The sequence below is a fragment of the Macrobrachium nipponense genome, chromosome 34 (assembly GCF_015104395.2).
Source record: "Macrobrachium nipponense isolate FS-2020 chromosome 34, ASM1510439v2, whole genome shotgun sequence".
In the NCBI taxonomy this organism is placed as follows: domain Eukaryota; kingdom Metazoa; phylum Arthropoda; class Malacostraca; order Decapoda; family Palaemonidae; genus Macrobrachium; species Macrobrachium nipponense.
This window is the reverse complement of record NC_061095.1, coordinates 25,868,792-25,878,791: the sequence shown is the minus strand read 5'-3', so window position 1 is coordinate 25,878,791 and position 10,000 is coordinate 25,868,792. Positions and strand designations below refer to the sequence as shown.

General features: G+C 37.9%; 1 pseudogene; it reads left to right on the top strand.

Moving 5' to 3' along the window:
• Nucleotides 1-10,000, top strand: part of LOC135208066 (uncharacterized) — a 34,295-nt pseudogene that overhangs the window by 3,286 nt on the left and 21,009 nt on the right.

The window sequence follows — 10,000 nt, the reverse complement described above, 5'->3', positions numbered from 1 at the left end:
GAGAGACCATTTTCATTCTTTAGAGACCGACCGGTTTCGGCCTTCAGAGACTGGTTTCTTTCTTTAGATACCGTTTTTGGTCTCTAGGGACCATTTTCGGCCTTTAGAGACCAGTTTCGGCCTTCAGAGGCGGCTTTCTTCCTTCAGATACACTTTTTGGTCTTTAGAGGCCGTTTTCGGCCTTCTAGAGACCAGTTTCGGCCTCCAGAGACTGGTTTCTTACTTTCGATACCATTTCTGGTCTTTAGAGGCCGTTTTCGGCCTCTAAAGACCAATTTTGGCCTTCACAGCGGGATCTTCCATTAGATACCATTTATAGGTCTTTAGAGGCCGTTTTCGGCCTCCAGACACCAGTTTCGGCCTTCAGAGGCGGGTTTCTTCCTTTAGATGCCCTTTTTGGTCTTTAGAGGCCGTTTTCGGCCTCTAGAGACCAGTTTCGGCCTTCAGAGGCGGGTTTCTTCCTTTAGATACCTTTTTTGGTCTTTAGAGGCCGTTTTCGGCCTCTAGAGACCAGTTTCGGCCTTCAGAGACGGGTTTCTTCCTTTAGGTACCATTTTGGTCTTTAGAGGCCGCTTTCGGTCTTTAGAGGCCAGTTTCGGCCTTCAGAGGCGGGTTTCTTCCTTTAGATACCATTTTTGGTCTTTAGAGGCCGTTTTCGGCCTCTAGAGACCAGTTTCGGCCTTCAGAGGCGGGTTTCTTCCTTTAGATACCTTTTTTGGTCTTTAGAGGCCGTTTTCGGCCTTTAGAGACCAGTTTCGGCCTCTAGAGACCAGTTTCGGCCTTCAGAGGCGGGTTTCTTCCTTTAGATACCATTTTTGGTCTTTAGAGGCCGTTTTCGGCCTCTAGAGACCAGTTTCGGCCTTCCGAGACTGGTTTCTTTTTTTAGATACCATTTTTGGTCTTTAGAGGCCGTTTTCGGCCTCTAGAGACCAGTTTCGGCCTTCAGAGACAGGTTTCTTACTTTAGATACCATTTTTGGTCTTTAGAGGCCGTTTTCGGCCTCTAGAGACCAGTTTCGGCCTTCAGAGGCGGGTTTCTTCCTACAGATACCCTTTTTGGTCTTTAGCAGGAATCCTGTCATCCCGTGGGGGCTCCTGATCATCTGGTATTGTCGGGGGGGTAGTCTTCGCTGCTCTCCGGGCGGCGGTGGTAAGGAGAAACGTTTCTTGGGTGATGTTAAGATTTGGTTTCTCCTTTGCCTATATGGAGGGCTTCTAAGAGGCGCAGACGTCGGGATACGTTGTCTGGTCTGTTATTTCGATATTAGGAATAATATCATTTCTCTTTATCCGTTTGTTATGAGCAGTCCTGGCGTGGTTGAAGATGGCTCCTTCTTGAGTGTGGCAGGAGATTTCGCTTGGAGAAACGCTGCAGGTCATACCGACGTATTTGCCGAGGCATCCTCGGACGGGGCATGTGAAACGGTAGACAACACTCGTCTTCTTCAAGGGATCCTGCAGGGGCGCCGAGGGGTGTTTCTCATCACCAGGCTGCTCGTCTCTTCTTCGTTTTATAATAGATAATTAACTTAATATTTTTGTCTGGGTCGGCGGGGCTGACGTTTTCGTCGATTATCTTTTTGAGGGCTTGTTCATCCTCCTTGTACCTCCGGGTGAAGTGTCCCTTGTAGAACAGCTTGATGGGCTCTGCAACATCGGGGCGGGGTTCCTGGTGGTACCAGGCTTCCATATTTTTCCTTATAGATTCATCAACAGCACGATTGGTATGTCCGTTGTCGACGAGGACCTAGGCGGCGCGCTCCAACTCACTGTGTGTATCATTACAGGAGGAGCAGTGTGAGAGGGCCCTCCTGACAAAGGCGCTGATGGTGGAGCGCTTATACCTCTCAGGGCACTCGCTCTCACCGTTCATGCACATACCCAGGTTCGTCGGCTTCGTGTACACCTTCGTGCTGAATTCGGAATCTCGTTCGACAAGAACGTCAAGGAAGGGGAGGCGGCGGTCTTTGCAATGTTCGATGTGAACGTGAGCAGCTGTGGGTCGTGGAATGCACGTCGCAGCTGCTCCTATCTCATCCTGGGAGTCGGCGCAGACGAAGGTGTCATCAATGTAGCGAACGTACATCCTCGGTTTGTTGGAATTCTGGAAGACCCTCTCTTCGACGATACCCCATATAGAAATTGGCGAAAAGGACCCCAAGGGGAGATCCCATCGCCACGCCGTCGATATGGGTGTACATATAGCTGCGGTGATCAGCAAAAGGGGCCTTCTTAGTACAGATTTCCAGCAGGGCTCGAAGGGCATGCTCTGGGATGTTTAAGGATGGAGTGCCGGGGTCCCTGTAAACTCTGTCCAAGATCATTTGTATGGTCTCGTCTACGGGGACGTTGGTAAAGAGGGACTCTACATCTATATCAGGTCCAGGTCAAGCAGGGGTCGTCGTCTACATCCAGTTATTAGTATTTTATTTTATTTTTTTTTGCTCTATCACAGTCTTCCAATTCGACTTGGTGGTATTTATAGTGTGGGGTTCCGGGTTGCATCCTGCCTCCATAGGAGTCCATCACTTTTCTTACTATGTGCTCCGTTTCTAGGATCATACTCTTCTGCATGAGTCCTGGAGCTACTTCAGCCTCTAGTTTTTCTAGATTCCTTTTCAGGGATCTTGTGATCGTGCCTAGTGCTCCTATGATATGGATACAATTTCCACTGGCATATCCCATATCCTTTCCTTCTCATTTTCTATTTTCAGATCTTGATACTTATCCATTTTTTCCCTCTCTTCTCTTCAACTCTGGTGTCTCATGGTATTGCGACTCAATGAGTGATACTTTCTTCTTGACTTTGTCAATCAACGTCACGTTTGGTCTATTTGCACGTATCACCCTATCTGTTCTGATACCATAGTCCCAGAGGATCTGTGCCTGATCGTTCTATGACTCCCACAGGTTGGTGTTCGTACCACTTATTACTGCAAGGTAGCTGATGTTTCTTATTATTACATTTATGGACCAATTTAATCCAGTACATTTCAAGTTACAATCAGGCTGTTGGTTACTGTCGTTGTGGTGGTCAGTTGCTGGATGACGACCTCCAAGTACCTGACCGTCTTCCCCTTCAATGGGTTGAATACCTGGCTGCCGGACGAAGCTCCTCTGTTGCCAGAGGTTCCATTTACGTCGTTGTCGTTTATTCCTTCATTCCTTAACATCATTGCTGAGTTTGCTATTTAATCTATAGCTGGACCCTACCCAATCAGGATAGTACTCATTTACAGCTGAGTCTGAGTAGACTGAGGAAATTATGGTAAAGATTCCTTTCCAAGGAATCAACGCCGAGGGAGAGCGGTCATCCATCCAACGACTGACCAGCCCCAATATTGCTTAACCAGTCCATTGACGACCTAACCACTCCTCTGCCACGGCGCTGATGCGGATGAGCATACATCAAGACTTGAAGTACCATTATTATTATTATTATTATTATTATTATTATTATTATTATTATTATTATTTACGTTGACATTTCATAGATCAAAGTAAGAAAGAGAATGGAGCAAAGACAGGTAGAGAGAGAGAGAGAGAGAGAGAGAGAGAGAGAGAGAGAGAGAGAGAGGGATTATTTGCCTTCCATCCATCGCGGGAATTAATCCTCTTTTGGACTTGAACTTTCTCGTCTCTTGGTTAAATGCGTTCCTGGTCCACCATCCCTCTTATTTATTAACAGAATTACTTGGAGGGCGATTGTAGAGTCCTCTCTCTCTCTCTCTCTCTCTCTCTCTCTCTCTCTCTCTCCAGCACTGCCTGGACACGTAATCCTTACTAGTCAGATCATGGGGCAAGCCCACATGTGTACGTGTGTGTACCTAACGTTCCTTCCTCACAAAGGCTTTTCGTCGAGCAAGACTTAAAACAACGTCTGGTAAGACTTAGAATCACGTCTAGAGAGACTTAACACCGACGAAGGAGGTACTGGGTGCAAATGGGACGCTCCGAGTAAAAGTTTACTTAGGGCAGAACCGCTTTTAAGCTCTGGAAATCTTTCCATTCGGAGCACAGTGCTATGCTTACACGGGCTCTCTCTCTCTCTCTCTCTCTCTCTCTCTCTCTCTCTCTCTCTGCTGATAACAGCATTTTTGATTTGCAAATCACCAATACATCTTTCCTTACAAAAACACCCAGCAGGCATAACCCACAGATCCACCGCCATCTTGAACAACTCTCTCTCTCTCTCTCTCTCTCTCTCTCTCTCTCTCTCTCTCTCTCTCAAGGAAAAAATAAATAAAAGACCTAACCATCTCTCTCTCTCTCTCTCTCTCTCTCTCTCTCTCTCTCTCTCAAGGAAAAAAATAGTGAGAAGACCTAACCATCTCTCTCTCTCTCTCTCTCTCTCTCTCTCTCTCTCTCTCTCTCTCTCTCTCCCAATGCAAAAAAATAGGTAGAACACCTCTCTCTCTCTCTCTCTCTCTCTCTCTCTCTCTCTCTCCAAGAAAAAAAAATAGATTTCAGACCTAACCTCAGGTCAGGCAGTATCGCATTTCCATCACTGTGAAAGCAAAAAAGGCAGGTGATTATCTCGAGTTTCTCTCAATGGAATGATCTCATTACTCACTTAGCTGCCCCAAAGCCTCTGGCGAGATGTGTTTGTGTTGGTATTATTGTTTGTGATTCCAGCTTCCCTGGCAAAGGTTGCCTGGCTAGGTGTGGTTTGTTGCCCAGATTTATTTGGGGTGTTTGTTTTCTATATTTTTTTTATACTTTTCTCTATTGATGAAGTGTCATTCATTTGTTTGTCTAGAATAAGAGTAAAAATATTGTCTCCTTTGTCGGTCATAAATCATATGATAATGAAGTTTTCATACATTTGTTTATTCTAAGATTAAGAAAAAAAACTATTTTAGTGTTCTGCGAAAGGTGCTATTGAGGTGGCTATTTGTTTGCGCCGCCCTCGGAACTGGAACCTACTGAGGCTAGAGGGCTGCAAATGGTATGTGGATCATGTACCCTCCATCATCAAACATACAAATTGCAGCCATATAAACCTCAGTAGCTTTTATTTGATTTAAGGTTAAAGTTAACTATGATCCTGCGTCTGGCACCGCTGTAGATGCCACCACCGAGGCTTTCGCTGTACATTTAACTAATTTTTAATTATTATTATTTTACTAGGATTCCGGTGATAAATATATATCCGTTTATTTATATATTATTGAAAAATTAATTATTTCCGGGTTTGTTGTACAAATTAATTATTCAGTTGAATAATTAAGAAATGAAGTAAAATTATTAATAATTGTTTTTTATTGAATTAATTAATGAATTGAATGATTCATAATTTAAGTGATTAGATCAACAATGAACTAATATACTTCTGAATTAATATATTTTTATTGAGTTATTCAAGTATTTATTGATTTCATTATTTATTTACTTATTCAGTTACATATATAGTATTTGTCTTCATAAATCAATGTTGTATTTTTTATATTATTTTATCTAATTATCTATATTTTTTTTTGTAACTTTCCCTTCGTTATTACTTAATTAACTTATTATTTATTATCTTATTCGCTTTTCCTTTCGAGAAAAACTTGGTTCCAAGACCCTCAGTTCTTTAGAGCTGTCTATTTATACATTTATTAATTCATTCATTATTTGTTTTATTTTTGCTTTTTTTCATTTGACTATTAATTATTTAACTTATTTATTTTTCCATTCATTCATTTAAATATTTTTTAATATATGTATTATTTCCGTCGTATAATTAAGAACTTAACTTTTTATTTGTGTATTTAATTTTTTCCCTTTTTTTTGAGAAAAAATGGGTTCCTAGACACTCAGTCCTTTAGGAAGTATAGTATTACTTAACTCCTTGGTGACCCTAATTACTACAAATGACCCTTTCTCATGCCATGTTTGTGTAATGCCCCTACAGAGGAAAAGTTTTAAAATAATTACACGTAATTATTGGTCAAGAAACAGAAGGTCGAAAAACCTATAGGAAAAAACTAACAAAATGTCCTTAATTATTTATTTTTGCTTACTCGTGGAATAACCCTTAAAAAACTACTTTGTTGTTGCAGTGCCTGGCTCCCATTAGGAGATCCTCTCTGAGAAGAGAGAGAGAGAGAGAGAGAGAGAGAGAGAGAGAGAGAGAGATGAGAGAGAGAGAGAGAGAGAGAGATGTAAACAGACACGAATCGCGTCCTCTATTTCCATTATTGAACTAGACCCAATTTTAAAATTTGGGGTCGTTTAGTTGCCAAACTAGGTACTGGACGAATTCTTTAACAAGCGAAAATCTGCCCAAAGAATCGTTGTTTTACACTTGATCTTGAGGCCTGGAGCTGGGTGGTTCTCTTTCGAGATAGCCATTAATAATTTAGAATAAGACTGCGCCCTCCAACTAAATAGCTTGGAGTAAGTAACTGTATTGATTGATCAATTCCATTTGTAATTTACTGGTCGATTCAAATTCAAATTTCTTACTTCTGTTTTGATTGGTTTTGTTTGTAATATACTTATTATTGTTTTTTGTAAGTTTTAATGTAAGTGTAATTTAATTTTAATTTAGGTCTGTTGACATTTTCTCTGTAAAGTAGGATGAAAATATTATTGTAATTATTTCATTTGCAGAATGAAATGTCTGTAACGACTTCAACGTCGTGACGTTACATGCCTCGTTCGTATGGTTGGTTGAGGTGTCAATGGTCTTATTCTGATTGGGCAGGCGCAAGCCCCTGCAGTTGCGCTACAGAGATTCTCCAATGAAGTCTGTAAGTTCATCCAATAACCTCAACCTACATTAGACATATACACTACCTCCTATTATGCAGATCCTCCCTGAGAGAGAGAGAGAGAGAGAGAGAGAGAGAGATAGAGAGAGAGAGAGAGAGAGAGAGAGAGAGAGATTCCCAAAAGGAGATTATCCCCTAAGTGTATTCGGAGTCCTCGCAATGGCTCCAGCCAAAGACGTCCTGGAATGACGTAAACACGATCGACAGCGCTTCCAGGTGTTCGTCTGTTTGGGCTTCAGGCTTCGGAAGACGTTTTGCTTAAATTGATTATGTGAATGGTTCGATCTGGAGTCGCGACGTTCTTGCCACAGACAGTGATAGGGAGACTGTGATTCTTGACACAATATTTGGAGGATTATAATCCTAGAGACTAAGAGACTATAGTTCTATAGACAATACTTAGAAAGACTGCAATTCTATAGGTAATGTTAGAAACGCTATACTCCTGTTAACAAGGGACTACAGTTCTATAGTTAGTACAAGGAGGACGTATGTAAGGATGAGTAAATTCATTGTAAGAGAGAGAAGAGAGAGAGAGAGAGAGAGAGAGAGAGAGAGAGGCAGGTATATATAAGTATATGTATATGTATGTGCGTGTGTGTGTGTTTTTAGAAGCCCGTAAACCATGAAAGAGAGAAAGACCACAGACTGAGAGAGAGAGAGAGAGAGAGAGAGAGAGAGAGAGAGAGAGAGAGAGAGAGAGAGAGAGGTGGGGGATGTCTTATTTATATATATAAATTTTTTGGATATATTTAAATATATAATATTTATATATGTACATATATATATATATATATATCTATATATATATATATATATATATATATATATATATATATATCTATATCCTATACCTATATATATATATATATATATATATATATATATATATATATATATATATATATATATATATATATCTATACCTCTATACCTATATATATATATATATATATATATATATATATATATATATATAGATATAACTACAAATGTCCTTTAATATCTCATTCGCTCTACCTCGGAATTAATATATTTTTCATATATGCTTACCGAGGGGAACTTATTCAAAGCGATAATAGAATTGACCGTCGACAGGGGCGTCGGTTGTTTATATATATATATATATATATATATATAATATATAATATAGATATATATATAATATATATATATAGTATATATCTATATATAGTATATATATTATATATATATATATATATATATCTATAATATATATATAATATATATAGATTTATATATATAATATATATATATAATATATATATATATAGAGTATATAAAATATATATATAATATATATAGATATATAGATATATATGATATATATATATATATATATATATATATAGATATTATATATATATATATATATATATTATATATATAGTATTATATATAGATATATATATATCTATATAGATATATATATATATATATATATATATATATACTGTATTATAATATATATATATAATATTATATTATATATATATATATATATATATTATAATTATTATATAATATATATAGATATACGATATAGATCATATATATCTATATATAGATATATATATATATACATATATATATGATATATATACTAAATATATATTATAATAATATAATTATATATATATATATACTATATATATATATATATATATATTATCTTGCGTGACAGGTAGAAGGGAAGTCTTATTTAAACCCAATTTATATCTAAGCGAATTTATGCACAATATCTGAAACACCAACAGAAAAATATTAAGATGTCAGGTATTGAATAGAAACATTGAAGTATGTCTGGAAGAGGTATCCCCTAATTACTTCTAAATACAACTGAAACCTTACTAACATTGTATAGAAAGTGCAGGAAGGAAATGTAGGTAGAAAGAGATGGAATCATAAAGGAAAAGTTATCACATCAAACGAGTATGACATAACATCAAAACCTTCCATTGACAAAGCTTGAAGCTTCAGATCTAGTTCTCGCATTTTTCACCAGAGGTCAGCACTTACCAGTAACATGAAACTTGCCAACTTCTACTTCTGTCAGACCAATTTGAAGGAAGACGTAGTACAATGTTTCCGCCCCAACTCAGACCATCAGCTGATATAATAGAAACGAAAAATTTCTCGAGTCTTGGACTCGACTAGACAAACTGCGGAGACGAACCGAATTGGGAATATTGGAAGATAGGTTAAATGGTCTAGAGAGATAGAGAAACGAAGGAAAACTGGCCATTTGTGGGGTCGTTTTTTTCTGCAGAAAGTAGAAAACGTCTTGATGGGGTTAATTGAGGTCAGTTCGTACAAAATTGAGAGAAGTAGAAGTCTTTTAATGGTCAGTATAGAAAGTAGTTCTAACTAGAATACACAAGTGGCTTAGTTTTGTTTATTGATGGAAACCGACCACAAGAGATTTTGAACGCCATTGTTACATTTACTGGAAAAGATAAAATTGCAAGAACCCAAATAAATATTATTATTCACAGTTCCCTGTTAACTAATTTAAAATAGAAAAAACTAATAAGAAATCTTTTAATATATTTTCCATTTGCATATGGTCAAGTTTACTTCTTGATTAAAATATCCTTTACACAACTCATTGTGAACAACAGCGTAAATCAATGATATTGAAAATTTACCTTTTAGAAAGAAATTATGAATGTAATGGTGTTATTTAAATATAGCAGCCCAATGAAGAACATGTTGTTAGGAAATAGCTTAAGGATAAGTATAATAAGATATACTTAAAGCTTTTTAAGTGGTACAAACCAAACCAATGACTACACGAGCCTCTCCTTGAGCTCATGATTTTCAAGGTTTTCATTAAGGCCACCTGCAGCAGCTACCTGCTATTCTCTCGTAGTCTCTCCTCCGCTTGCCTTTTGAAGCCTCTTTCTGTATTCTCTTCCCCTCCCCTTCCCCCCCCCTACTATTCTGGATGAGAATCCTTCCTTAAGCTTCTTCTGGTCTTTGTTCAATACTGGCTTCTTATTGCAATTTGAGTATAAAAGCCTGGGCTCCCTCTTGTTTTGGTTTCTGCCAGATGTATGGATGTGTACGTATATATATATACAGATATATTTTGAAAGTATAGTTAATATAAACCAAGAACACAACAGTCAAATAATTCTTAATACCTTCCTCGCAGTATATACTGAAAGTCAAGATTATAAAGAGAACCTCGAACTTTTACGAGACCATAACCTTTCCTGG